This window comes from Rhinolophus sinicus, chromosome 4 (assembly GCF_057876585.1).
Source record: "Rhinolophus sinicus isolate RSI-liver-muscle chromosome 4, RSI-T2T, whole genome shotgun sequence".
Taxonomy (NCBI): domain Eukaryota; kingdom Metazoa; phylum Chordata; class Mammalia; order Chiroptera; family Rhinolophidae; genus Rhinolophus; species Rhinolophus sinicus.
Genome location: NC_142504.1, coordinates 31,674,467 through 31,687,280, shown reverse-complemented (window position 1 = coordinate 31,687,280; position 12,814 = coordinate 31,674,467). Strand labels below are relative to the sequence as shown.

General features: G+C 35.6%; 1 protein-coding gene across 17 annotated transcripts in view; it reads left to right on the top strand.

The window, feature by feature from the left end:
• Positions 1 to 12,814, top strand: part of PPP1R9A (protein phosphatase 1 regulatory subunit 9A) — a 273,673-nt gene that overhangs the window by 99,022 nt on the left and 161,837 nt on the right. The gene's annotated exons all lie outside the window — the stretch shown is intronic.

The following is a 12,814-nucleotide window of genomic DNA, read 5'->3' as shown; positions in this document are numbered from 1 at the left end:
TTTTACCTCCACTCCTTTCTCTTGTCACTGCTTCTGCTTTATGTCATGCTCTTATCATTTCTACTCTGGAAAAACGCAAAAGCTTGCTTGCCTCTCGTTTCCCCCACTGCTAATTCATTATTGACTAAACCCTTAGAGCAATCTGCATGCATGATAAAACATGATGCCTTCAGAGAAGCTAGTTCATTGTTTTCTGGTAGGCTTGTCCTCATTCCCTTCTGTCCTCTCATTAAAATGTTTTCATAGTTTGGTTCTCTGTGGTGAGATGGATGTGAAATATCTTATTGTTGAACAAAGAGCCAACACAATGATTAAAATTTTCACAAAATCAAATCTGATGGAAGGTAACAGAAATGGGTTATGACTCTTATCAGGAAAACCCTGGTGTGTACTTGTCAATAAATTACAAAGCAGAGGGATTTGGGAGCAGAGTAACGGTAGAACTTGAACTTCAGTCGAAGGAAGTATATCTACATTTTTCTCACAATACAACTGACTCTGGGGAAATCTCCTTTATGTACATGAAAGAAATATTGCAGTAAAACTCAACAAGTTTTAAAATTTCTCAAGATGAAACAACAACAGCTAGATAATGGTGAAAACATTATTGAAAACTGCATGGAAAGACTAATCTTAGATGTAACTGTACTTTCAACCTCTGGTGGGAGAAAGAGAGTGGGAGTCAAGTCTAGCACACACTTTTTGGAGAGAACTCTTTAACAACTTGTCTCTCTAAAGCTGACCCAATGGCAGCTTAGTCCAGAATCTCTTTGTGAGCCACTTGCCCCATTGTTCTAGGTCATGGTTTGTAGTGTAGGCCACAGGATCTTTTCTAATTTAGATTTCTGCTGCCCTCACCAAGCTTTGGAAGCTTGATCAGCTGTTCTATTTGGGCAGCAAGCAATAAGCATGGGAAAATGGAACCACAATGCTTTGGAAAGCCCGTTAACAAAATACCTTATAGACATGGAGGTATGGATAGTTTGACTCATTCAGGTTTGTTGAATACAGGAAAAATTTGAAGAGTAATCACAAAACTACGTTTAGCCACAAAAGGTAAATCTGATGGAGCAGAGTGTTAAAAATAGCTACAGTAAGCATACATAGATAGCTTATGTTTCGTAAGTACATTTAGAATGGATGACGTTTTAGAATGGATATATATTGATCATTTTAGGTTAGTTCATTATGGCTTCCTCCAATGATTCCCCCATTGTATTTGCAATTTAATTCTAAGTTTTTACAGTGTGCTGCCTGGAGTTAGGATGACCATTTAATTTATCATCGATATCAGACCTCTTGAGAGTGAAAGTACTGTTACTAATTACACCTGGAGAACAGCAGGACCTAGCCCCATCCTAGGCAAATTAGGATGCATAGTTACCTGAACTCTCAGGTCCTAGGGGTTCTGGGGCCCTGGTCCCTGTTTGCCCCTCCTATCTCATCTACCACTTTTCCCCACATTCCACACTGGTCTTTTTGCTCTTTCTTGACTGGTCTACATTTATACTTGCCTTAGAGGCTTTATACTTTCAATTCCTCTGCCAGAGACACTTTGCCCTCAGATCCTAACATGGTTAACTTCTTTCTTGGCACAAGTTTCATTTGTCCTGGCACAAATACCATTCAGGTCTTGGCACAAGTATCATTTCATCAGTGAGAGCTTCCCTGTTTATCCTTCTAAATAAGTCCTCTTTCTTCCCAGCACACCACCGTTTGTTTTTCATAGCACTTAACATTATTTGAAATGTTATGTGTGTATTTGTTTACTTACTTGTCTGTCTTTACCCAGAAAGTAAAAGACTGTTTATCTTGTTTATTCCCCTACCTGCTGTGCGTGGGACAATGCCTGCTATGTAAGGTTCAAAAATATTTGTTGAATGAATAAGAGCAAGTTAATTATTATAGTTCAAATGATCCACTCCTGATGAATTATATCATGGTTTTAAAACAAAAGTTATTGGGGGGGAAAGAACCTTGGTGTAGGAGGCAGAAAGGACTACTTCCTTGGATTACCGTAAACTTTCACTGACTGTCCTTCCCTTCCTGAACCTCAGTTTCCAAATACGTTAAGTAGGAATAACCCTTGCATTGCCCATCTCACTATTATTAATATAAAACAAACGTTTGGGAAAGGACTGGACAAACTGTTAAGGAGTTTTTATAATTAGAAGGTGTTACTATACCTTTTCCATGTCTCTCCCACTTAAAATATTGCTATTTTTCCAACTTGCCCGTTTCTGTTAAGACCTGCAGGCCAAACACCTTACATATTCTTCACTCCGCCCATTCTTTTGTTCTTGACACGGAGTTAAGTCTCTAAGCTCTGTTTTGGTTTTTTTTTTGTTTTGTTTTCCTTTTTCTGTTTTGTGGGGTTTTTTTGCAGTTGACTTTATTAGTTTTAGCTTTTTGTTTTAATTAAAATTTATTGGGGTGAGAATGGTTAGTAAAATTACGTAGGTTTCAAGTGCACAATTCTGTAATACATCATCTGCACATCACGTTGTGTGCTTACCACCTGGAAGGAGTCAGTTCTCCTTCTAGCACTATACATTTGATCCCGTTTACCCTCATTTACCACCCCCTTCCTCCCTTACCGTCTGGTCACCACTAAACTATTGTCTGTGCCTATGAGTTTTGTTTCTTTATTTGTTGTCTTATTCCTTTGATGCTTTCATTGTTATATCTCACCTATCAGTGAAATCTTATGGTTCTTGACTTTTTCTGTGTCACTAATTTTGCTTAGCATAATAATCGCATGATCCATCCATTTTGTCACAAATGGCACTATTTCATCTTTTCTTACGGCAGAATAGTATTCCATTGTGTATATATACCACAACTTTTTTATCCATTCATCTATCGAAGGACACTTTGGTTGTTTCTGTGTCTTGGCTGCAATGAACATCAGAGCACATATATCTTTACGGATAAATGTTTTCAGGTTTTTTGGGTAGATACCCAGGAGAGGAATTGCTGGGTTATATGGTAATTCTAGTCTTAATTTTTTGAGGAACCTCCACACTGCCTTCCATAGCAGCTGCACCAATCTGCATTCCCACCAACAGTGTATGAGGGTTCCTTTTTCTCCACAGCCTCTCCAACACTTGTTACTATTTGTCTTGTTGATGATAGCCATTCTGACTGGGGTGAGGTGATATCTCATTGTGGTTTCTATTTGCATTTCTCTGATGATGAGTGATGTTGAGCATCTTTTCATATATCTATTGGCCATCTGTATGTCCTGTTTAGAGAAAAAGGCATCTGAATGGGGAATGAAGAAGTTAAATTGTCACTTTTTGCAGATGACGTGATGCTTTTTATATAGAAAACCCTAAAGACTCCACCAAAAAGCTATTAGAAACAATAAATGAATACAACAAATTTGCCAGCTACCAAATGAATGTACAAAAATCCTTTGCATTCCTGTATACTAACAATGAAATCTCAGACAGAAATAAAAAAATACAAAAAAAACACACCACAATTCCTTTTGCAATTGCAACAAAAAGCTTAAAATACCTAGGATATTTTGCAATTGCAACAACAAGCATAAAATAAACTTAACTAAGCATTTCTAAGCTCTGTTAATTCTTCCTTTGAAGCATCTCCAATATCAGTTTTTATTACCACTACTTAACACCCAACTCTAGTGCCTCATTGCTTTTTCCTAGAGTACTATGATAACATTCAGCATGTTTGTTTCCTCTTCTATCTCTGGTTCATTAAAGGGAGGTTATTCTTTCTTAAAAGAGGGTATGTTGACCAGTATCCTTCAGTGATGCCCCACAGCCTGTTTGAAATTTTCCACATTTTTCAGCTTGGTTTTTGGGACCTTCTGAAGTCAGATTCTGCATGTTCATTCATTTCTGCCTCATGTCCATGTTCTCAGTTTCTTATTAATTAATACACCCATTTCTGGGTGGGGTTTTTTTCGTGTTTTTTTTCCCCCATTTGTTTCTCATTCTGACCTAGAATGTTCCTCTACTCAACTACCTTTTCCTTCAGGAATCCTGTCCTGATAAGAGACCCCACATTTAATCTCAACGTACTTTAAAAACTTCTTACATATTCTGTTACCTAAACATTGTGTACCTCTTCTAGCTTCCATTTATTGAGTACCTACCATGTGCCAAGAATAATATTCAAAGTTTTTATTTAATAATTACAAAAATCAATCCAAAGCAACCCAAGAAAAATGTTAAAGCAGTTATTTACTAACTTGTTTTGTTATTTAACTGTTATATATAAATGTGCTTTCATCATAAAATATTCGAAAGCTTTCAGAAGGCAAGACCCGTGTCTCATACTTCTTCACTGCCATATACTATTAGCAATATTAAATTCTCACTTATACTTGTTAAAATTGCATATATGCTATTTCCTAAAGGCTGACTTTTCTTATCATCCAGCACACTTGATACCTATGAATTCATGTGCTAAAGAACTTTAATGGTCCAAGAAGTTCTTGTCTAAACAATTAAATTGGAATGACAAAAGTTCAGTGAATTTGCTAATTGCCTTGTAATCATTCATTATCCAGGAACAAGTTTATGACCGTGGGATTTATGTGGCATTCACTCTTCCCCTCAAGAAATCAGTACACTGGTTTATAGTCATGCAAAGATAATTTCAGTATAATAGTAGAATATTTTGTGCAGCATAGTGGATTTTTTTTTCTTTCTTTTAATACTAGTTACTTCAAACCCTGGAGCTCACAGTGGTTTGAGGTTAATGAAGTGTTGCATTCTTATTAGCCATGGTGAGTTTATGGCATTAAAAATACCAGGCTTTTCTTGCCATATGATTTTTTTCCCCTGCCCTATGATTTTGTTGCATTTTTCAGTTTGTGAATACTGCATGCATTATATTACCATATTCCCAGAAGTCACTTGATGATAGCTAAGTTTGCCTGAAATAATACTAATGGTATTTACAGCTGTATATGTCAGTTTACCTCATGAAACTTATCACTGATCTGTTTAAACTAGATATTTTAACTAGTGATTTTTTTGCAGGTGTTTGTTTTAACAGCAGCTGTTAAGAAAATTTGAACTTATACAACACTGAATCTTGAAAAAACCAAAATATAAATGAAATATTTGTATCTGGCATTTGCCGTGTAGTTCAGCCAGGGCAATTCTAAAAATAATCGTATACACCATCACTAAAATTTGTGAGACAACTTCCAATTGCATATAAATGTTGATTAAATTATTAATGCAGTTTACTGCTTTTAAAAAATTATTGAATTTTGATCTCTCTCTGTCTCTGTCTCTGTCTCTCTCTGTCTCTGTCTTTGTGACACATATATTGTTTAGAAACTTCACTTAGAAAGGAAAAGAGGAATTTATGACTTCATCAAAAGCCTCATTAGGGAATATGTTTGGCTTTCATACTATGACTTCTTTTTTTTGTTTTTGTTTTTTTTTCTACTGTTCGTGTTCCCAAGAATTTCAGTCTTTGCACTCACATAATTTGGGGGATTTCAAATACTACTACATCACTCAGCCACAGCTGTTTTAGATATGGCACAAACTGTAGTTGTACGTAATTGATTTTTTTCTGAATATGGAGAAAAGCAGAGAATACAGAAAACAAAACAGAGAAAATTTAAACTGTCTCCATAGTAATTGAATATTCTACGCAGCCAAATGCTATAGTTTAGTAGTAACTACCTTCCTTTTAATACAACGTCAAATACTAGTGGTTTGTTTCTCATTTAGTGCAGATGTGGAATATTCTACATCTCTAGGGTGGTTTATAAGAAGTTATGTTCATGGTAGAGAGGTTTAATTTGGATTTGCTCTATGAACTTGAGGCATTTTCCCAACAAGGAACTGGCAGAGGAATTTTAGGTACAATAAAGAAATAAATACAGACAGCGTGGACAACCTCTAAAACTTAGAAAACCACCCCAGGGTTTCATTTTTTTCTAATTCTCTCTAAACTCATTTGTTAATAACCCTCTTCTTATTCATTTTTATCCCTTCCACTTACTCAGTTTTCTACTGGGAATAATTTTTTGTGTAACAGAATCCATTTGATTCCTTCTTCCTGTACTTTTTCAGGATAGTATTGAAGGGAAATTAATTATATTGAACAATTGTTCTTACATTTTTTTCACTTACCTCCTCCCCAGTCGTCCATTTTTCTTCTCATTTTGAGCTTTAGTTATGGGTCATACATCAGGAATTGGAAAGACTTTTGTTCTGAATAATTGGGGGTGGAGTAACCATATCTGTCAATTAAAGAGATACATAGCTCAATGGTTCGAAACCTGTTAGAGGACTAGAAATTCATAGAGAACATTTGGAAACACATATTTTCAAGTGTGTACCCAGCGATTCTGACTTGGTAAGCATTGTTCAACAGCATTGTTCTTGTAAGTCACCTTAAGTGATACTCTAAGGATTGCTTTAAAAAGTGAAAAAGAATACATTTGTTCTTCTATCAATTTACTTCCCGAAACTCTTATCTTTAGCTGGACTGTTTAGTTGGCTTATAAGTAAAAATAGGATGGTTTAGGCTAACCTAAATTAACTGGACTATTTCCCCCCCCACCCCCTTAACTGGACTACTAATGGATCTATTACTAAGTATTAGATGTTATACTGGGTAAGGTAGGAAATGCAAAGAATTGTAAGATACTTTTCCTGGACAAAGAAAAAATACATATGTATCAGAAGATATGTATGTTTGGGCTGTAGGTGGAACCAAACTAGTAAATAAGAGTTCTTAAGGGCAGAATCTAAATTGAGAAGAGAAGCAAGCCTCCTCTGAAGCCTGCAGGAATACAGTCTTTAGCTTTGGGTTAAATGGGAAAAGGGTGTGAAAAGGGAGATTGTGAAGTAGTTGCTTGGGAGTTGGGAAGACAGGAAGATGTGTGGTAGCAATCAGGGCAAATTCAAGAAGGGACTCGTCAAATGTGAGAAGCTGCCATAGAGCTGAAATAAAATGAAGACTAGAAAATTGGCTTTACCAAAGGGGGGAAAAAAAATGATGCGGGGTGGCGTGGGGCAGAAGGGTCCTGTGTCAAAGACATATTTTTCACATTTTTGTTATTCACATATCATCTCTATATTTTTTCATTTCTAATTACCATCCTAGTTTTTACCCTTTTTCTTCTTTACTTTTGTAGGTGATATTGCATAGTTAAAAATAATCAAAATTTGATGAAAAGGTGTATTTAAGATTGGCTTCACAGTCATTCCTGGCCTCTTCTAGTCCTTTCACCTCACTATAAACAACCGTTCTTATTAATTTCTTGTTTATCCCCTCATGTTTCTTTTTACAAAGTTCCGGAGAAATCTATCACATAGCTCTTATATCCTTATGAAAATCCCACTCTCTCTAACGTGCAAGAGAAGCATAAGATAGTAATGGGCTCTAGGTTCTCGGCCCAGAACAGAGAGCCTTGAGCACATTGGCTATATGACTATATGATTAAACTGCCTGAGCATATGTCCTAAAACAGACCATGGCTTGAGCACTGAAGCTAGTCCTCAAGTTCATGTTTTATTACTGCATCTTTCTGTATCCTAGAACATAAGCAGTTGGCGTTTTGTGTGAGGTTGAATATGATAGAATAAATGTACGTTACGTGTGGGTTTTAAGGGGAAAAAATTTTTTTGTGATGTATTAGCCCGTACAAAATAATTTTGTAGCTTAATACTCTACCACCCAGACTTGAATTTTAATTTTATTTTGTTTTCTTCATTCCCAGTGTGCACTGGGTTCTTTCAAGATTGCGGACACTTTGGATCCTTATCTAGACCCCCATTCAGCCCTTTTGCTCTTGTCCTGTAACAGTGGGAAAGGACACAGCAACATCAAAGAGTTTCCGAAAGCAAAGTGTGACTGAGATGTTTTGCCTTTGATGTTGGGAGGGATTAAAGTGAGGGAGAAGCTCTAGGCTAAGAGAGATCCAGCTAACAACTTGGAAATGGTCCTGGTGGTTCTTGAAGCCTATCACCCCCAGTTCTCCCACACAGTAGAGGGTATGTGTCTGACTGTAAAACACCAGCTCAGTTAGTGCTGTCGTGCCTTCAGGCTTAAGTGGGCTAAGGCCCAGCCTTTTATGTGTCCAGGCTACTTAAGAAACTGAAATCCAAGTATCTGAGTTCTTGTCACACAATTATGTGAGGCTGACAGATAAGTGTCTGGGTAGGCTGAATGTCCCAAACTGGACACCTCTTGACAGTGGGAGTTTGAGGCAGCCATGCAGTTGGGCAAGGAGGTATGGCAGGGTTGGGGGTTTATATAAATTACTTTATGGAGCAGAGATTAAGATACACCTTAGGAATTGAACTTGGATGCTAATAAAGAGCAGATATGTAGAAGAGATGTGAAGTGGCCACGACCCCTCATCACCCAGGCCACGTCCCCTTCTCCAGTGCTCAGTGAGAGGGTCTTTCATAAGTAGTATTGTAAAGTGAGATCAGGGCTTTACATAAGTGAGACGAGCGAATCACTCCGCCTTGGTTTGCTGTGTACCACAGTTAAAGAGATAAGGTCAGACGCTCCCAAACTTTCCCCATAAGCTAAAATTCGATCTGGATGCTGGCATCATCTAAATGTGGTTTTGCAACCTCAGAAAGTTGTCCCTTTGACCCCACCTTAACTTCCCTGGGTCAGGTAGCCAGTCTGGCTATAGGTGATTTATATTCCAATTTAGATATGACTTTAACATAATAAATTTGTAGCATGTGGCAGCAAGTTCATACATATATCATCTACCTACACACTCTCCAGATGAGGCCTCTTCCTAAATATAAATAATCCATTAATCCCAGCGTAATTCAGACTATGAATATATGGTAGTTAGGTGAGGAGCTACTCCTAGCTGATGGAACATTGGAAGCCAGTAGTAGTGTCTGGGAAATGGGGTGCTTCAGCTTTAAATATATTATGTATATTAAGATATACATTTATTATCACATGAGAATCCTATAACAATGGATTTTTAAAAATCATTTGCATTGTAAGGGGAGTCCTATGTTCAGACAATGAAGTCACTTGGACAAAAAAAGACAGCAGGAATTTTCTGGCCTTCTTGTCTTCCTAGGCTTGTGCTAGGCTCGATACATTGCTACCAATGGGAAGTTCTCTATGGAAATCTATTGGAAATTTTAAACATGTATGAGCTAATATCTATAAAAATATTAAGTGAATAGGGAAAATGTCTATAGGTGATATCTAATAACTGCAGTTTAGAATATTATCGCTTAAGTTATAGGACCATTAAAAATACAACAGGCCTTTAAAAATCGGAATTGTCATCATTCTTTGAATAGTGTTTAATAAGCTTTGGTTTTGTCTCTATTAGCAACATGATGTATAGTAATATCACTGTTACCATGATACAATAAAACTTTATTAATACAGAACAGTGTACCTGAAAATGGCTTATAAGTGAATGGTTTTTAAAATAAAAAGTGACCTACTAAACTAGTAAATATAGAATTTGCTTAAAACACCTTAGTGATTTGAACAAAGTTGGATTACCATGAAAAGTTGCTGGAATGGGGCCGAATTATTTTTAAATTAAACCACCAAGGCAATTTAATTGAAGAGAGTCTCACTAGCTTGCATCCTCGGGTAATTGGTTCTCATTTTCCTTTGACAAGGGCAGTTGTGTATATCTTGAAGACAGAAGAGATGAATTAGGTGACCTTTCAGGGTGAGTGAAGCATTCTGCCCAAGACTTTGTTATTGTACAAATTGAGAAACCAGTGTCTTCGGGCTCAAACTCTCACCTTTGTTTTTATGAAAAGTACATAAGGATTCACATTTGAGAGGGCGTAAGAAGGGCATTGCACACCCCGTCTTCCCAGTCCCTTACCATGTCAGTGTGCAAAGGACCCAAAAATGTCCTTTGCAGGTCCTTCTGGCTTCTACAAATAGAAGCAGCTCAGTTCATAGACGAGTGATTTATTTTTCTCTTTCCGCCATGATTGTTATAGTATGATTATAAAACTATACATGACCCTTCTTCTTCTAGTAGAGCCGCTAAATGTTTTAAAGAAAAATATCTACCACAGACTTTGCTGTCACAGAGTCCTTATATCTGTGTTTCTCCTTTTCTCAAAGGGGGAGTGTTGCTTAGTAGCAGTAGCGTCTGTGGGTGTTTGATGGCAGATGGGGGACTGCAGGGCTGCAGTTGCAGTCTTGTAAATATTGTTAAAATAAACTTCCATTTCAAATTGACTGTTCAAATAGAGTGTCATTATAATGAAGCAGAGTTGCAAGTCTGATGTGAAAAAGAGGAAAGGCATTTATATGAGCCATAGAAACTTTCATGGTGAGCAGTGTCAATGAGATTTTTTGGGGGCAGAGAATTGGTGGGCTGTGACCCTAAGAGGCCTCTAGAGAGTGATTAGGAAAAGTGTCACAAAATAGTATTTTGATGAAAGAGAAGGCAATTACATTATTTATTCTAGGAAGGTTTTCATTTCGCAAACTAATCTTATATAACCCTGTAATGTAGAGTCTCATGCGTGCATAGGATAAAGTTTGGATGTTTGGATGTGGTAAGTTTGAGATGAGATGTCACTTTGGCCTGTACTGGACAGTACAGATATATTGCAACTGTCATTAGAGTTAAAAACACAGTATCTGGAGCTACACTGCCTGGGATTGAACCCCAATTCCGGCATTTTTTACCTATGACACCTTGGGCAAAGTATTTAATATCTTAGTGTCTCACTTTCCTTATGTTTAAAATGGTGGACAATGTTAGTATCTATATCATAGAGTTAATGTACGCATTTAATAAATTAGTTAGAAACAGTACTTAGAGTGGCTCCTGGCAATACCGAGCCGTAGTATATTAGTTGTTATTTTTCCCTGTCAGGGTATCTAAATTTATTTTATTCTTTCTAATATTTACAGAGTATCCCATTTTAATATTACTGTAATTTGTTAATCTGTCTCCCATTTGAACTGAGGAGCTATTTCCCCATTTTATATTATTCAAACACTGCTAGAAAGATTGTCTTTGTTCTTATGGTTTTGCACACTTGTAATGTAAACATATATAGTTCTTAAAGCATAATTCTTGTGTCAAAGACTACATATTTTGAATTTCTTTGGATATTGCTAAATTGTCCTATAAAATGTGAGACTTCTTTTTTTCCTCCTGTCTTCTCCAATACTACACAGTACTGATTTTTCAATTTTTGCTAATGTGATTAGTGACTGGTGAGGCTAATTTTATTTTAATTGATATTTAATTATAAGTAGACTTGAATATGAATAATTTCAAAATAGTGAAGGGAAGATGGATTATTCAATTATAGATTGGTTAAATGTGCTAACCATTTGGGAAAAAAATATAGACCCTTACTTTATTTCTTATAACAAGCTAAGTTTACAATAAGTCAGAGATTTTAAAGGTAAAAATTAGTCTATGAATAATATTTTGGGCCCTTTGTATTTTTTTCCATGAAACACATGTCCATGTCATTGACTCATTTTTCTATTGGTTTATCAATGTTTTCCATGTTGCTTTGTAAGAATACTTTATCTTAAAAGGAAGTAACCATTTGTCAGCTCATTTGTGCTGTAAACTTTTTCTGTTAATTGTTGATTTTTGAATAAATGTCTTTATCGTTTTTCCTTTTGTGGCCATGCTTATTCTATTTTTTATGTTTCAGATTTACATACTTTTGTTATTGCTTCTGAGTATTATGTCATTCTTTAGGAGGTCTTTTCCAGCATAGGATCACATTTAAGATTCACTCACCTATTCCTTCAGTGCTTTTGTAATTTTATTTTTACCACTAAATCTGTGATCCATTGCAAACTCCCCTTGGTATAAGAAATGAAGTAACAATCTAGCTTTACTTTTTCCCTAGATCGTTAGCATGTTATACCAATACCATTTATTGAATAATCCATCTTCCTTTTACTATTTTGAATATTACAATAACCTAAATAAAGTTTCATGTATATATTTAAGTTGGTTCTTCCTGGACTCTATTTTGTTCGTCAGTCTGTCAGTTTGCTATTAACACTAGTAATAAGCAATCTTAATTATTGTACATTTGTAGTATAGTAAGTCCTCACTTAACATTTTTGAGGTTCTACAACCTTTAGCAAAATGACATATAATGAAACCAATTTTACCAGTTTAATGGGTATAAACAAAAGTTAAGTGCATAAGACATCTCTTCAATTTATAATGAAATGACTCTGAGCTAACCAGTGTTACTCGAGGACCTGCTGTACTTTAAAATTTCTCCTATATCTAGCTACCCTCCCCAACACTATTTTTGTCAGAAATTTTTAGTTCGTTCTTTAGTGTGTTTTTCCTGGAAAACATAAATATCTTTGTCTTATTTCAAAATAAAAGTACCATAAAATTTGTAGGTTGTTTTAAGTGAAAATCCATTGAGTTTATAAGTTCAGTGGGACTTAATATCTTAATATTCAGTGGGACTTAATTCCTGAGGTAATTATAAATGGGATATTTTCTTCCATTAGATTTTCTGTCATTATCTATGTATGAGAAAGTTTCAATTTATATATATATATATATATATATATATATATATATATATATATATGAATTTTACAACCTGACTCCTTCCTTAATTTTAATGTTGCTAATATTTTCCATTTGATTTTTTCTTTTTCTTTTTTATTTTAGTTGTATCACTTGAGAATTGTAGCTACGTTCTTTTCCTTCCAGTATTTATGCCATTATTTCAGTTTTTATACCTTTTATTTCTTTTTCTTGTTTCATTTAACTGGATGCTGCTTTCCAAAAATGTGTCATTTTACTTTCAACTTTTCTGAGTGACTTTATTCT